This window comes from Phyllobates terribilis, unplaced genomic scaffold (assembly GCF_046119375.1).
Source record: "Phyllobates terribilis strain yellow unplaced genomic scaffold, ASM4611937v1 Scaffold_11__3_contigs__length_659146591, whole genome shotgun sequence".
In the NCBI taxonomy this organism is placed as follows: domain Eukaryota; kingdom Metazoa; phylum Chordata; class Amphibia; order Anura; family Dendrobatidae; genus Phyllobates; species Phyllobates terribilis.
In genome coordinates this window covers 573,250,837-573,264,538 of record NW_027362771.1, presented here as the reverse complement: position 1 = coordinate 573,264,538, position 13,702 = coordinate 573,250,837, and the positions used below count along the sequence as shown (strand labels likewise).

General features: G+C 42.0%; 7 non-coding genes across 7 annotated transcripts; all 7 read left to right on the top strand.

Annotated features, from left to right (window-relative positions):
• Positions 1 to 1,182: 1,182 nt before the first annotated feature.
• On the top strand, positions 1,183 to 1,255 carry TRNAM-CAU (transfer RNA methionine (anticodon CAU)). Its single transcript has one exon. It is a non-coding gene; the product is annotated as a tRNA-Met (tRNA).
• Positions 1,256 to 2,884: 1,629 nt separating this feature from the next.
• TRNAM-CAU (transfer RNA methionine (anticodon CAU)) lies at positions 2,885 to 2,957 on the top strand. The gene has a single exon. It is a non-coding gene; the product is annotated as a tRNA-Met (tRNA).
• A 1,630-nt stretch (positions 2,958 to 4,587) lies between these two features.
• Positions 4,588 to 4,660, top strand: TRNAM-CAU (transfer RNA methionine (anticodon CAU)). Its single transcript has one exon. It is a non-coding gene; the product is annotated as a tRNA-Met (tRNA).
• A 1,630-nt stretch (positions 4,661 to 6,290) lies between these two features.
• TRNAM-CAU (transfer RNA methionine (anticodon CAU)) lies at positions 6,291 to 6,363 on the top strand. Its single transcript has one exon. It is a non-coding gene; the product is annotated as a tRNA-Met (tRNA).
• Positions 6,364 to 7,993: 1,630 nt separating this feature from the next.
• Positions 7,994 to 8,066, top strand: TRNAM-CAU (transfer RNA methionine (anticodon CAU)). Its single transcript has one exon. It is a non-coding gene; the product is annotated as a tRNA-Met (tRNA).
• Positions 8,067 to 11,384: 3,318 nt separating this feature from the next.
• On the top strand, positions 11,385 to 11,457 carry TRNAM-CAU (transfer RNA methionine (anticodon CAU)). The gene has a single exon. It is a non-coding gene; the product is annotated as a tRNA-Met (tRNA).
• A 1,620-nt stretch (positions 11,458 to 13,077) lies between these two features.
• On the top strand, positions 13,078 to 13,150 carry TRNAM-CAU (transfer RNA methionine (anticodon CAU)). The gene has a single exon. It is a non-coding gene; the product is annotated as a tRNA-Met (tRNA).
• The last annotated feature ends 552 nt before the right edge of the window (positions 13,151 to 13,702 follow it).

Below are 13,702 nucleotides of genomic sequence, written 5' to 3'. Positions count from 1 at the left end.
GTGTACTGCTTTGCACAAGCAACTTCCGCAGATTATTACGTGCATTTTGCCTCGTTAGCGCAGCAGGTAGCGCGTCAGTCTCGTAATCTGAAGGTCATGAGTTCGATTCTCACATGGGGCACTGGTACCGTGTTTCCTTAACTGATTTTGCCACCATCTTGGCTAGAGAGTCACAGCTCTTTTCCATTCAGTAGCAAAACATCACCAATTGATGGAAGGGGAGCTCCAATGACAAACAGGGATAAAGGCTTGTTGAGTCCCTTAACACCCAGGAATTAAAAGTGAGAGATATGAATGGTTTGAGATATGACATCAAATAAGCTTTTGTGCAAATAAATATCCAAAAAACCTGGTGGTCTGCATTTTTGGCTGCAAAGAGCAGTTCCAACTTAAACTGATTCTGTCTGCAAGGCACGTGTTGGCTCTGGAATGTGGACACTAGTCCCCAAAAAAAAGTCTCTCCCATAGCAGGAATCGAACCAGTCAACCAGGAATACTAACTAAGTCTTTCTCCACATGGTGTAAGCAGTACAGTAAACAGCAAGACAGGTGTAAAAAAAAAAAAAAAAAAAAAAAAAAAGAGTGTTTTGCTTTGAATACAAAACATCAACATTACAAGAGCTGAAACACGCTACATGGTCAAGGTTTTTGGCACGTCAGTTGAATAATTTGAAGATCATGAGTTTTTTGCTCACACGTGGCATCCTCCTTTTCTCAAGAGATTTTGTCACTAACTCTGAACTTTCCAATTCAGTTCTAAACTGTTTCCGATTAGAAAGAACATGGGAGCCCTAATGACAGACAGGACACATGGCTTGTTGAGTCCCTTGACACTTTTGTGTAAAACTGTGTAGTTGAAAAAGGCTTAAGCTATGAAACAAAAGGAAATCTTTTGCAAAAGTCATAATGCATCGCCAATGTTAAGTATTTTTGTTGCAAAGTGAAAATCTACCAGAAACATTTTTGATTGAAAAACACGTGTCAGTCTTTGAATGGCGGCAGTAGCTAAGATAAAGATGCATTCCCATACCGGGAGTCGAACCCAGGCCACCTGGGTGAGAGCCAGGAATCCTAACCGCTAGACCATATGGGAAAAGATGCACTAATGTCTCAGTGACATTATGAAAAAAAAAAGTTTTCTGCTATGCACAATAAACTTCTGCAGATCTGCAGGTACAGCTTGCCTCGTTAGCGCAGTAGGTAGCGCGTCAGTCTCATAATCTGAAGGTCGTGAGTTCGAGCCTCACACGGGGCACTGTTCCCTCCTTTTCTCGAGAGATTTTGTCACCAACTTAGAACTTTTCCATTCAATTCTACAACTTTTTCCATTAGAAAGGAAATGGGAATCCAAATAACTTACCGGACCCATGAGTTGTTGAGTCCCTTGACACTTTAGTGTAAAAAGGGGTGGTTGAGAATGAGTTGAGCTACGAATCCAAATTGAATCTTGTGTGATGGGTCAGAATGAAGTGCCAAAACGCGGGCGTTCAGCATTTTTGCCTGAAAAAAACAAATCCTACTTGAAATACGTTTGACTAAAAAACACGCGTCAGTTTTTGAATGTTGGCAGCGGTGCAGAAAAGGATGCGTTCCCATACCAGTAGTCGAACCCGGGCCGCCTGGGTGAAAACCAGGAATCCTAACCGCTAGACCATATGGGAGAAGATGTACTGCCAGCTCACTTACAATATGAAAAAAAAGAGGTGTACTGCTTTGCACAAGCAACTTCCGCAGATTATTACGTGCATTTTGCCTCGTTAGCGCAGCAGGTAGCGCGTCAGTCTCGTAATCTGAAGGTCATGAGTTCGATTCTCACATGGGGCACTGGTACCGTGTTTCCTTAACTGATTTTGCCACCATCTTGGCTAGAGAGTCACAGCTCTTTTCCATTCAGTAGCAAAACATCACCAATTGATGGAAGGGGAGCTCCAATGACAAACAGGGATAAAGGCTTGTTGAGTCCCTTAACACCCAGGAATTAAAAGTGAGAGATATGAATGGTTTGAGATATGACATCAAATAAGCTTTTGTGCAAATAAATATCCAAAAAACCTGGTGGTCTGCATTTTTGGCTGCAAAGAGCAGTTCCAACCTAAACTGATTCTGTCTGCAAGGCACGTGTTGGCTCTGGAATGTGGACACTAGTCCCCAAAAAAAAGTCTCTCCCATAGCAGGAATCGAACCAGTCAACCAGGAATACTAACTAAGTCTTTCTCCACATGGTGTAAGCAGTACAGTAAACAGCAAGACAGGTGTAAAAAAAAAAAAAAAAAAAAAAAAAAGAGTGTTTTGCTTTGAATACAAAACATCAACATTACAAGAGCTGAAACACGCTACATGGTCAAGGTTTTTGGCACGTCAGTTGAATAATTTGAAGATCATGAGTTTTTTGCTCACACGTGGCATCCTCCTTTTCTCAAGAGATTTTGTCACTAACTCTGAACTTTCCAATTCAGTTCTAAACTGTTTCCGATTAGAAAGAACATGGGAGCCCTAATGACAGACAGGACACATGGCTTGTTGAGTCCCTTGACACTTTTGTGTAAAACTGTGTAGTTGAAAAAGGCTTAAGCTATGAAACAAAAGGAAATCTTTTGCAAAAGTCATAATGCATCGCCAATGTTAAGTATTTTTGTTGCAAAGTGAAAATCTACCAGAAACATTTTTGATTGAAAAACACGTGTCAGTCTTTGAATGGCGGCAGTAGCTAAGATAAAGATGCATTCCCATACCGGGAGTCGAACCCAGGCCACCTGGGTGAGAGCCAGGAATCCTAACCGCTAGACCATATGGGAAAAGATGCACTAATGTCTCAGTGACATTATGAAAAAAAAAAGTTTTCTGCTATGCACAATAAACTTCTGCAGATCTGCAGGTACAGCTTGCCTCGTTAGCGCAGTAGGTAGCGCGTCAGTCTCATAATCTGAAGGTCGTGAGTTCGAGCCTCACACGGGGCACTGTTCCCTCCTTTTCTCGAGAGATTTTGTCACCAACTTAGAACTTTTCCATTCAATTCTACAACTTTTTCCATTAGAAAGGAAATGGGAATCCAAATAACTTACCGGACCCATGAGTTGTTGAGTCCCTTGACACTTTAGTGTAAAAAGGGGTGGTTGAGAATGAGTTGAGCTACGAATCCAAATTGAATCTTGTGTGATGGGTCAGAATGAAGTGCCAAAACGCGGGCGTTCAGCATTTTTGCCTGAAAAAAACAAATCCTACTTGAAATACGTTTGACTAAAAAACACGCGTCAGTTTTTGAATGTTGGCAGCGGTGCAGAAAAGGATGCGTTCCCATACCAGTAGTCGAACCCGGGCCGCCTGGGTGAAAACCAGGAATCCTAACCGCTAGACCATATGGGAGAAGATGTACTGCCAGCTCACTTACAATATGAAAAAAAAGAGGTGTACTGCTTTGCACAAGCAACTTCCGCAGATTATTACGTGCATTTTGCCTCGTTAGCGCAGCAGGTAGCGCGTCAGTCTCGTAATCTGAAGGTCATGAGTTCGATTCTCACATGGGGCACTGGTACCGTGTTTCCTTAACTGATTTTGCCACCATCTTGGCTAGAGAGTCACAGCTCTTTTCCATTCAGTAGCAAAACATCACCAATTGATGGAAGGGGAGCTCCAATGACAAACAGGGATAAAGGCTTGTTGAGTCCCTTAACACCCAGGAATTAAAAGTGAGAGATATGAATGGTTTGAGATATGACATCAAATAAGCTTTTGTGCAAATAAATATCCAAAAAACCTGGTGGTCTGCATTTTTGGCTGCAAAGAGCAGTTCCAACCTAAACTGATTCTGTCTGCAAGGCACGTGTTGGCTTTGGAATGTGGACACTAGTCCCCAAAAAAAAGTCTCTCCCATAGCAGGAATCGAACCAGTCAACCAGGAATACTAACTAAGTCTTTCTCCACATGGTGTAAGCAGTACAGTAAACAGCAAGACAGGTGTAAAAAAAAAAAAAAAAAAAAAAAAAAAGAGTGTTTTGCTTTGAATACAAAACATCAACATTACAAGAGCTGAAACACGCTACATGGTCAAGGTTTTTGGCACGTCAGTTGAATAATTTGAAGATCATGAGTTTTTTGCTCACACGTGGCATCCTCCTTTTCTCAAGAGATTTTGTCACTAACTCTGAACTTTCCAATTCAGTTCTAAACTGTTTCCGATTAGAAAGAACATGGGAGCCCTAATGACAGACAGGACACATGGCTTGTTGAGTCCCTTGACACTTTTGTGTAAAACTGTGTAGTTGAAAAAGGCTTAAGCTATGAAACAAAAGGAAATCTTTTGCAAAAGTCATAATGCATCGCCAATGTTAAGTATTTTTGTTGCAAAGTGAAAATCTACCAGAAACATTTTTGATTGAAAAACACGTGTCAGTCTTTGAATGGCGGCAGTAGCTAAGATAAAGATGCATTCCCATACCGGGAGTCGAACCCAGGCCACCTGGGTGAGAGCCAGGAATCCTAACCGCTAGACCATATGGGAAAAGATGCACTAATGTCTCAGTGACATTATGAAAAAAAAAAGTTTTCTGCTATGCACAATAAACTTCTGCAGATCTGCAGGTACAGCTTGCCTCGTTAGCGCAGTAGGTAGCGCGTCAGTCTCATAATCTGAAGGTCGTGAGTTCGAGCCTCACACGGGGCACTGTTCCCTCCTTTTCTCGAGAGATTTTGTCACCAACTTAGAACTTTTCCATTCAATTCTACAACTTTTTCCATTAGAAAGGAAATGGGAATCCAAATAACTTACCGGACCCATGAGTTGTTGAGTCCCTTGACACTTTAGTGTAAAAAGGGGTGGTTGAGAATGAGTTGAGCTACGAATCCAAATTGAATCTTGTGTGATGGGTCAGAATGAAGTGCCAAAATGCGGGCGTTCAGCATTTTTGCCTGAAAAAAACAAATCCTACTTGAAATACGTTTGACTAAAAAACACGCGTCAGTTTTTGAATGTTGGCAGCGGTGCAGAAAAGGATGCGTTCCCATACCAGTAGTCGAACCCGGGCCGCCTGGGTGAAAACCAGGAATCCTAACCGCTAGACCATATGGGAGAAGATGTACTGCCAGCTCACTTACAATATGAAAAAAAAGAGGTGTACTGCTTTGCACAAGCAACTTCCGCAGATTATTACGTGCATTTTGCCTCGTTAGCGCAGCAGGTAGCGCGTCAGTCTCGTAATCTGAAGGTCATGAGTTCGATTCTCACATGGGGCACTGGTACCGTGTTTCCTTAACTGATTTTGCCACCATCTTGGCTAGAGAGTCACAGCTCTTTTCCATTCAGTAGCAAAACATCACCAATTGATGGAAGGGGAGCTCCAATGACAAACAGGGATAAAGGCTTGTTGAGTCCCTTAACACCCAGGAATTAAAAGTGAGAGATATGAATGGTTTGAGATATGACATCAAATAAGCTTTTGTGCAAATAAATATCCAAAAAACCTGGTGGTCTGCATTTTTGGCTGCAAAGAGCAGTTCCAACTTAAACTGATTCTGTCTGCAAGGCACGTGTTGGCTCTGGAATGTGGACACTAGTCCCCAAAAAAAAGTCTCTCCCATAGCAGGAATCGAACCAGTCAACCAGGAATACTAACTAAGTCTTTCTCCACATGGTGTAAGCAGTACAGTAAACAGCAAGACAGGTGTAAAAAAAAAAAAAAAAAAAAAAAAAAAGAGTGTTTTGCTTTGAATACAAAACATCAACATTACAAGAGCTGAAACACGCTACATGGTCAAGGTTTTTGGCACGTCAGTTGAATAATTTGAAGATCATGAGTTTTTTGCTCACACGTGGCATCCTCCTTTTCTCAAGAGATTTTGTCACTAACTCTGAACTTTCCAATTCAGTTCTAAACTGTTTCCGATTAGAAAGAACATGGGAGCCCTAATGACAGACAGGACACATGGCTTGTTGAGTCCCTTGACACTTTTGTGTAAAACTGTGTAGTTGAAAAAGGCTTAAGCTATGAAACAAAAGGAAATCTTTTGCAAAAGTCATAATGCATCGCCAATGTTAAGTATTTTTGTTGCAAAGTGAAAATCTACCAGAAACATTTTTGATTGAAAAACACGTGTCAGTCTTTGAATGGCGGCAGTAGCTAAGATAAAGATGCATTCCCATACCGGGAGTCGAACCCAGGCCACCTGGGTGAGAGCCAGGAATCCTAACCGCTAGACCATATGGGAAAAGATGCACTAATGTCTCAGTGACATTATGAAAAAAAAAAGTTTTCTGCTATGCACAATAAACTTCTGCAGATCTGCAGGTACAGCTTGCCTCGTTAGCGCAGTAGGTAGCGCGTCAGTCTCATAATCTGAAGGTCGTGAGTTCGAGCCTCACACGGGGCACTGTTCCCTCCTTTTCTCGAGAGATTTTGTCACCAACTTAGAACTTTTCCATTCAATTCTACAACTTTTTCCATTAGAAAGGAAATGGGAATCCAAATAACTTACCGGACCCATGAGTTGTTGAGTCCCTTGACACTTTAGTGTAAAAAGGGGTGGTTGAGAATGAGTTGAGCTACGAATCCAAATTGAATCTTGTGTGATGGGTCAGAATGAAGTGCCAAAACGCGGGCGTTCAGCATTTTTGCCTGAAAAAAACAAATCCTACTTGAAATACGTTTGACTAAAAAACACGCGTCAGTTTTTGAATGTTGGCAGCGGTGCAGAAAAGGATGCGTTCCCATACCAGTAGTCGAACCCGGGCCGCCTGGGTGAAAACCAGGAATCCTAACCGCTAGACCATATGGGAGAAGATGTACTGCCAGCTCACTTACAATATGAAAAAAAAGAGGTGTACTGCTTTGCACAAGCAACTTCCGCAGATTATTACGTGCATTTTGCCTCGTTAGCGCAGCAGGTAGCGCGTCAGTCTCGTAATCTGAAGGTCATGAGTTCGATTCTCACATGGGGCACTGGTACCGTGTTTCCTTAACTGATTTTGCCACCATCTTGGCTAGAGAGTCACAGCTCTTTTCCATTCAGTAGCAAAACATCACCAATTGATGGAAGGGGAGCTCCAATGACAAACAGGGATAAAGGCTTGTTGAGTCCCTTAACACCCAGGAATTAAAAGTGAGAGATATGAATGGTTTGAGATATGACATCAAATAAGCTTTTGTGCAAATAAATATCCAAAAAACCTGGTGGTCTGCATTTTTGGCTGCAAAGAGCAGTTCCAACCTAAACTGATTCTGTCTGCAAGGCACGTGTTGGCTCTGGAATGTGGACACTAGTCCCCAAAAAAAAGTCTCTCCCATAGCAGGAATCGAACCAGTCAACCAGGAATACTAACTAAGTCTTTCTCCACATGGTGTAAGCAGTACAGTAAACAGCAAGACAGGTGTAAAAAAAAAAAAAAAAAAAAAAAAAAAGAGTGTTTTGCTTTGAATACAAAACATCAACATTACAAGAGCTGAAACACGCTACATGGTCAAGGTTTTTGGCACGTCAGTTGAATAATTTGAAGATCATGAGTTTTTTGCTCACACGTGGCATCCTCCTTTTCTCAAGAGATTTTGTCACTAACTCTGAACTTTCCAATTCAGTTCTAAACTGTTTCCGATTAGAAAGAACATGGGAGCCCTAATGACAGACAGGACACATGGCTTGTTGAGTCCCTTGACACTTTTGTGTAAAACTGTGTAGTTGAAAAAGGCTTAAGCTATGAAACAAAAGGAAATCTTTTGCAAAAGTCATAATGCATCGCCAATGTTAAGTATTTTTGTTGCAAAGTGAAAATCTACCAGAAACATTTTTGATTGAAAAACACGTGTCAGTCTTTGAATGGCGGCAGTAGCTAAGATAAAGATGCATTCCCATACCGGGAGTCGAACCCAGGCCACCTGGGTGAGAGCCAGGAATCCTAACCGCTAGACCATATGGGAAAAGATGCACTAATGTCTCAGTGACATTATGAAAAAAAAAAGTTTTCTGCTATGCACAATAAACTTCTGCAGATCTGCAGGTACAGCTTGCCTCGTTAGCGCAGTAGGTAGCGCGTCAGTCTCATAATCTGAAGGTCGTGAGTTCGAGCCTCACACGGGGCACTGTTCCCTCCTTTTCTCGAGAGATTTTGTCACCAACTTAGAACTTTTCCATTCAATTCTACAACTTTTTCCATTAGAAAGGAAATGGGAATCCAAATAACTTACCGGACCCATGAGTTGTTGAGTCCCTTGACACTTTAGTGTAAAAAGGGGTGGTTGAGAATGAGTTGAGCTACGAATCCAAATTGAATCTTGTGTGATGGGTCAGAATGAAGTGCCAAAACGCGGGCGTTCAGCATTTTTGCCTGAAAAAAACAAATCCTACTTGAAATACGTTTGACTAAAAAACACGCGTCAGTTTTTGAATGTTGGCAGCGGTGCAGAAAAGGATGCGTTCCCATACCAGTAGTCGAACCCGGGCCGCCTGGGTGAAAACCAGGAATCCTAACCGCTAGACCATATGGGAGAAGATGTACTGCCAGCTCACTTACAATATGAAAAAAAAGAGGTGTACTGCTTTGCACAAGCAACTTCCGCAGATTATTACGTGCATTTTGCCTCGTTAGCGCAGCAGGTAGCGCGTCAGTCTCGTAATCTGAAGGTCATGAGTTCGATTCTCACATGGGGCACTGGTACCGTGTTTCCTTAACTGATTTTGCCACCATCTTGGCTAGAGAGTCACAGCTCTTTTCCATTCAGTAGCAAAACATCACCAATTGATGGAAGGGGAGCTCCAATGACAAACAGGGATAAAGGCTTGTTGAGTCCCTTAACACCCAGGAATTAAAAGTGAGAGATATGAATGGTTTGAGATATGACATCAAATAAGCTTTTGTGCAAATAAATATCCAAAAAACCTGGTGGTCTGCATTTTTGGCTGCAAAGAGCAGTTCCAACCTAAACTGATTCTGTCTGCAAGGCACGTGTTGGCTTTGGAATGTGGACACTAGTCCCCAAAAAAAAGTCTCTCCCATAGCAGGAATCGAACCAGTCAACCAGGAATACTAACTAAGTCTTTCTCCACATGGTGTAAGCAGTACAGTAAACAGCAAGACAGGTGTAAAAAAAAAAAAAAAAAAAAAAAGAGTGTTTTGCTTTGAATACAAAACATCAACATTACAAGAGCTGAAACACGCTACATGGTCAAGGTTTTTGGCACGTCAGTTGAATAATTTGAAGATCATGAGTTTTTTGCTCACACGTGGCATCCTCCTTTTCTCAAGAGATTTTGTCACTAACTCTGAACTTTCCAATTCAGTTCTAAACTGTTTCCGATTAGAAAGAACATGGGAGCCCTAATGACAGACAGGACACATGGCTTGTTGAGTCCCTTGACACTTTTGTGTAAAACTGTGTAGTTGAAAAAGGCTTAAGCTATGAAACAAAAGGAAATCTTTTGCAAAAGTCATAATGCATCGCCAATGTTAAGTATTTTTGTTGCAAAGTGAAAATCTACCAGAAACATTTTTGATTGAAAAACACGTGTCAGTCTTTGAATGGTGGCAGTAGCTAAGATAAAGATGCATTCCCATACCGGGAGTCGAACCCAGGCCACCTGGGTGAGAGCCAGGAATCCTAACCGCTAGACCATATGGGAAAAGATGCACTAATGTCTCAGTGACATTATGAAAAAAAAAAGTTTTCTGCTATGCACAATAAACTTCTGCAGATCTGCAGGTACAGCTTGCCTCGCTAGCGCAGTAGGTAGCGCGTCAGTCTCATAATCTGAAGGTCGTGAGTTCGAGCCTCACACGGGGCACTGTTCCCTCCTTTTCTCGAGAGATTTTGTCACCAACTTAGAACTTTTCCATTCAATTCTACAACTTTTTCCATTAGAAAGGAAATGGGAATCCAAATAACTTACCGGACCCATGAGTTGTTGAGTCCCTTGACACTTTAGTGTAAAAAGGGGTGGTTGAGAATGAGTTGAGCTACGAATCCAAATTGAATCTTGTGTGATGGGTCAGAATGAAGTGCCAAAACGCGGGCGTTCAGCATTTTTGCCTGAAAAAAACAAATCCTACTTGAAATACGTTTGACTAAAAAACACGCGTCAGTTTTTGAATGTTGGCAGCGGTGCAGAAAAGGATGCGTTCCCATACCAGTAGTCGAACCCGGGCCGCCTGGGTGAAAACCAGGAATCCTAACCGCTAGACCATATGGGAGAAGATGTACTGCCAGCTCACTTACAATATGAAAAAAAAGAGGTGTACTGCTTTGCACAAGCAACTTCCGCAGATTATTACGTGCATTTTGCCTCGTTAGCGCAGCAGGTAGCGCGCCAGTCTCGTAATCTGAAGGTCATGAGTTCGATTCTCACATGGGGCACTGGTACCGTGTTTCCTTAACTGATTTTGCCACCATCTTGGCTAGAGAGTCACAGCTCTTTTCCATTCAGTAGCAAAACATCACCAATTGATGGAAGGGGAGCTCCAATGACAAACAGGGATAAAGGCTTGTTGAGTCCCTTAACACCCAGGAATTAAAAGTGAGAGATATGAATGGTTTGAGATATGACATCAAATAAGCTTTTGTGCAAATAAATATCCAAAAAACCTGGTGGTCTGCATTTTTGGCTGCAAAGAGCAGTTCCAACCTAAACTGATTCTGTCTGCAAGGCACGTGTTGGCTTTGGAATGTGGACACTAGTCCCCAAAAAAAAGTCTCTCCCATAGCAGGAATCGAACCAGTCAACCAGGAATACTAACTAAGTCTTTCTCCACATGGTGTAAGCAGTACAGTAAACAGCAAGACAGGTGTAAAAAAAAAAAAAAAAGAGTGTTTTGCTTTGAATACAAAACATCAACATTACAAGAGCTGAAACACGCTACATGGTCAAGGTTTTTGGCACGTCAGTTGAATAATTTGAAGATCATGAGTTTTTTGCTCACACGTGGCATCCTCCTTTTCTCAAGAGATTTTGTCACTAACTCTGAACTTTCCAATTCAGTTCTAAACTGTTTCCGATTAGAAAGAACATGGGAGCCCTAATGACAGACAGGACACATGGCTTGTTGAGTCCCTTGACACTTTTGTGTAAAACTGTGTAGTTGAAAAAGGCTTAAGCTATGAAACAAAAGGAAATCTTTTGCAAAAGTCATAATGCATCGCCAATGTTAAGTATTTTTGTTGCAAAGTGAAAATCTACCAGAAACATTTTTGATTGAAAAACACGTGTCAGTCTTTGAATGGTGGCAGTAGCTAAGATAAAGATGCATTCCCATACCGGGAGTCGAACCCAGGCCACCTGGGTGAGAGCCAGGAATCCTAACCGCTAGACCATATGGGAAAAGATGCACTAATGTCTCAGTGACATTATGAAAAAAAAAAGTTTTCTGCTATGCACAATAAACTTCTGCAGATCTGCAGGTACAGCTTGCCTCGTTAGCGCAGTAGGTAGCGCGTCAGTCTCATAATCTGAAGGTCGTGAGTTCGAGCCTCACATGGGGCACTGTTCCCTCCTTTTCTCGAGAGATTTTGTCACCAACTTAGAACTTTTCCATTCAATTCTACAACTTTTTCCATTAGAAAGGAAATGGGAATCCAAATAACTTACCGGACCCATGAGTTGTTGAGTCCCTTGACACTTTAGTGTAAAAAGGGGTGGTTGAGAATGAGTTGAGCTACGAATCCAAATTGAATCTTGTGTGATGGGTCAGAATGAAGTGCCAAAACGCGGGCGTTCAGCATTTTTGCCTGAAAAAAACAAATCCTACTTGAAATACGTTTGACTAAAAAACACGCGTCAGTTTTTGAATGTTGGCAGCGGTGCAGAAAAGGATGCGTTCCCATACCAGTAGTCGAACCCGGGCCGCCTGGGTGAAAACCAGGAATCCTAACCGCTAGACCATATGGGAGAAGATGTACTGCCAGCTCACTTACAATATGAAAAAAAAGAGGTGTACTGCTTTGCACAAGCAACTTCCGCAGATTATTACGTGCATTTTGCCTCGTTAGCGCAGCAGGTAGCGCGCCAGTCTCGTAATCTGAAGGTCATGAGTTCGATTCTCACATGGGGCACTGGTACCGTGTTTCCTTAACTGATTTTGCCACCATCTTGGCTAGAGAGTCACAGCTCTTTTCCATTCAGTAGCAAAACATCACCAATTGATGGAAGGGGAGCTCCAATGACAAACAGGGAAAAAGGCTTGTTGAGTCCCTTAACACCCAGGAATTAAAAGTGAGAGATATGAATGGTTTGAGATATGACATCAAATAAGCTTTTGTGCAAATAAATATCCAAAAAACCTGGTGGTCTGCATTTTTGGCTGCAAAGAGCAGTTCCAACCTAAACTGATTCTGTCTGCAAGGCACGTGTTGGCTTTGGAATGTGGACACTAGTCCCCAAAAAAAAGTCTCTCCCATAGCAGGAATCGAACCAGTCAACCAGGAATACTAACTAAGTCTTTCTCCACATGGTGTAAGCAGTACAGTAAACAGCAAGACAGGTGTAAAAAAAAAAAAAAAAAGAGTGTTTTGCTTTGAATACAAAACATCAACATTACAAGAGCTGAAACACGCTACATGGTCAAGGTTTTTGGCACGTCAGTTGAATAATTTGAAGATCATGAGTTTTTTGCTCACACGTGGCATCCTCCTTTTCTCAAGAGATTTTGTCACTAACTCTGAACTTTCCAATTCAGTTCTAAACTGTTTCCGATTAGAAAGAACATGGGAGCCCTAATGACAGACAGGACACATGGCTTGTTGAGTCCCTTGACACTTTTGTGTAAAACTGTGTAGTTGAAAAAAGCTTAAGCTATGAAACAAAAGGAAATCTTTTGCAAAAGTCATAATGCATCGCCAATGTTAAGTATTTTTGTTGCAAAGTGAAAATCTACCAGAAACATTTTTGATTGAAAAACACGTGTCAGTCTTTGAATGGTGGCAGTAGCTAAGATAAAGATGCATTCCCATACCGGGAGTCGAACCCAGGCCACCTGGGTGAGAGCCAGGAATCCTAACCGCTAGACCATATGGGAAAAGATGCACTAATGTCTCAGTGACATTATGAAAAAAAAAAGTTTTCTGCTATGCACAATAAACTTCTGCAGATCTGCAGGTACAGCTTGCCTCGTTAGCGCAGTAGGTAGCGCGTCAGTCTCATAATCTGAAGGTCGTGAGTTCGAGCCTCACACGGGGCACTGTTCCCTCCTTTTCTCGAGAGATTTTGTCACCAACTTAGAACTTTTCCATTCAATTCTACAACTTTTTCCATTAGAAAGGAAATGGGAATCCAAATAACTTACCGGACCCATGAGTTGTTGAGTCCCTTGACACTTTAGTGTAAAAAGGGGTGGTTGAGAATGAGTTGAGCTACGAATCCAAATTGAATCTTGTGTGATGGGTCAGAATGAAGTGCCAAAACGCGGGCGTTCAGCATTTTTGCCTGAAAAAAACAAATCCTACTTGAAATACGTTTGACTAAAAAACACGCGTCAGTTTTTGAATGTTGGCAGCGGTGCAGAAAAGGATGCGTTCCCATACCAGTAGTCGAACCCGGGCCGCCTGGGTGAAAACCAGGAATCCTAACCGCTAGACCATATGGGAGAAGATGTACTGCCAGCTCACTTACAATATGAAAAAAAAGAGGTGTACTGCTTTGCACAAGCAACTTCCGCAGATTATTACGTGCATTTTGCCTCGTTAGCGCAGCAGGTAGCGCGTCAGTCTCGTAATCTGAAGGTCATGAGTTC